We start from the raw sequence: 2,857 nt of genomic DNA, 5'->3' as shown, positions 1-2,857 counted from the left end.
AAGTAGGAGTTACAGAAACAGCCTGATGTGTTGTTAATTTTTGTGGAGTCAAGAGGTTTACTGCTGCATGGAAAGCTTTCCCAGGAACTAAACGAAAATTTATGAAATGTCATCAGCTTTATATATCATTCCTGACCAAGAGTGCAATTAATTCTGTATGCATATGGTAAAGTCAAACAATAATGAGCAAAAATTATGGCTAATGCCTTCACATTTTAATCCACTGACATAACACCCCTGCAAAATAAACACAATAGAACTTTCCTGAATGTATCTGGCATGACATTAAACAGCTTCACATGTTTTCTACTTTAATTTGATCTTCTTTCCCCACAGTTTTAGAACAATTTTTTCCAGTCCTTGGCTAAAATTGGTCATAGCGTATAAGAACTTAGAAGAGCTATCATCACTAATTGCTCACAATTTGTCAGCATCATTTCTAAAGATGACAAAATGCTAGCCCACCATCCACATGGGAGAGAGGGTTGTTTTACCAAAGTCCTTTTTCATTGTTGCTAGAAGTCAGGCCACATCCACTCATCCAGCATCCTTCTCAACCTCATCAGAAAGCTGTAGGCACACGCTTGCTCACATCACCCCTCCAGCCACTTTGTTGGATCATGCAATTGTCCCTCTATTTTGCAAGAGCAGCTTCAACACTGGGGACAGTTTAGATTACTGAGGAGATAGAAACGGACATGTGATGTGAAAGAATGCAGATACACCCAGTAAATCCTCATTACCTGCTCCCATACGGGAAGAACAAGGAAGTGTACTTCATACATCAGTGTACTTCCCAATACAGGCACAAAGCAGTTCCAACAGGCCCTGGCTACTGTAAAATATAGAAAAATAGTAAAATAGAGAACTGATAAAAGCCTGTAGTGGTCTGAATACTGTTTGTTCACCTGGCAGTTTATCAATGAGCCTGGACAGAACTTCACAATTAAGGAAAGGAAACAGGACACAGGGCAGAGAGCAATATTCTATTTTTACAGGCAGGCAATAAAAGGTCTAATGATTTTGACAAAAATCACATGGAAGCACGATCTCAAAGGTAATACAGACTTGTAGCCTGTCAGACTTCCAACTTCAGAAACAAGCCTTTGCTTTGCAGCTGCAGTCAGCAGCTAGATCAGGTGTGGCAAAGCTCCTTCACCTCAGAAGCCAAATAAATTGCACCCATCTCCTCCAGGACCCCAAATACCTGACTCCAGCCACCCAAAGCTCCCTGCTCAGGCAGTCAGTGGAGTCTAGGGCATAAAGCTTCACCTTCTCTATTTAAATAAAGCTTTCAGTGGCAAAGAGTGTCTCCTTGCTGTAGATGCAGTGTTCAACACAAAATGACCCCAATTCCAAATACCACTGCAGTACAAACCCAAAACCTTTCCACATCATTTCAGTAGACAGCCCACTAGAAATCCAGACAGAAAGTATGCCCTGATGGTCAACAAAGTCAACAAATCCCCAAGAGGACTTGTCAGGAATGAGGATTTAAGCTAAAGCTATTTCATAGTTTCACTTCAATCAAAGCCCAATTTTTTATTTCAAATTCTAACTTTAATTTCTACCAGAGACAAAAATCTGTAAGCTGAGCTCCAGAATATAACCATAGAAGACCCAACAAATCCCATAGCAGATTATCTTTTAAAAAAATCACACTGAATTCTTGAGACGGAAATTAAAAAATTGAATTTCTATAGAAAAGGCATAAAACTACTCTGCTTCATAACTGGTTATTAACTACTATATCATACTATCCTGTAATTAAAAAAATAGAGCCACAAAGGTCCTTTCCCTCACAGAGCACTGCAGAAATGTTGCCCTCAGTTCCAAGAGTGAAAGAGAAATGTTAATCTGTCTACTTTCCCATAGATTTAGTATGTTTGAGCCTGCAAAAGTGAAAAAATATTCTATCTGGTTATTCCTTTCCATGCTCAACTTCAAACCACATCTGCTGCTCAAAAGGAAACCGAAGGCCAGATTTCATCTTAGAGATGTGATCCACATTAGGTGCCTACATTTTTTCTTCCTTTGTCCATAAAATTCCAAGAGACAACCGCAACGTACTTGCCAGGGAGAAATATTTCAAACATTTCAGAGAACAAAAATCGTAACACAAGTACCACAAAGCAGAACAGATAACCAGTTAGAAGACCATTTAAAAACAGCTGAGCAAACTTTTTAAACAGAAGTCCAAAAATGTGAACAGGCAAGGAAGAGAACAAGGGCACATTATGCTAACAGTATCACCAGTGAGCTGTCTTCAACCAACCAGTTCTACTTTATTCAGAGTTTAGCTAAGCATTTTCCATCCTATTCCAAGTATATCCAAGCGTCCCAGATACATTCAGAGTTCAGACAGTACCTTTGCGGTCTACCAAAAACAGTGAGAACGCATCTGAAATTGCGTTTCAATGAAGCTATAGGTGTAGATTTTGATATTTGAAACAAACACCAGATGGTTCAGACTTCCAAGGTCTCTTTGGGCAGAGTTACTAAAAATCAGTGTAATGTCAACCTAGAGCAAGGTCTTCAGCTTCAGCACTTTGCATTCATAGCACAGACTTTTTTTTCCTAAAAGGACAGTTCCCCACATGTGTAAATTAAGGGTCTAGAGAGCAGCAGTGAAAAAAGATGTAGCAACAAAAAAGCAAGGTGGTTTCATAATTGCTTCTGAAGTGTGATGCACTTCAAAGTTTTCTTATTCACAACCTTCATCCATTCCTTATATGCAAAACCTGACATTGCCACTTCACTGTCACAGTCACTTCATAGTCCAGGACAGAGATTTAGAGGGATGTTTTATCCAGTTAGCAGACAAGAAAATCCTTAGCCTGCTGACTCTTCATCCATC

This window comes from Phaethon lepturus, unplaced genomic scaffold, assembly GCF_000687285.1.
Source record: "Phaethon lepturus isolate BGI_N335 unplaced genomic scaffold, ASM68728v1 scaffold34961, whole genome shotgun sequence".
NCBI lineage: Eukaryota > Metazoa > Chordata > Aves > Phaethontiformes > Phaethontidae > Phaethon > Phaethon lepturus.
Note: the sequence above shows the minus strand (reverse complement) of the source record.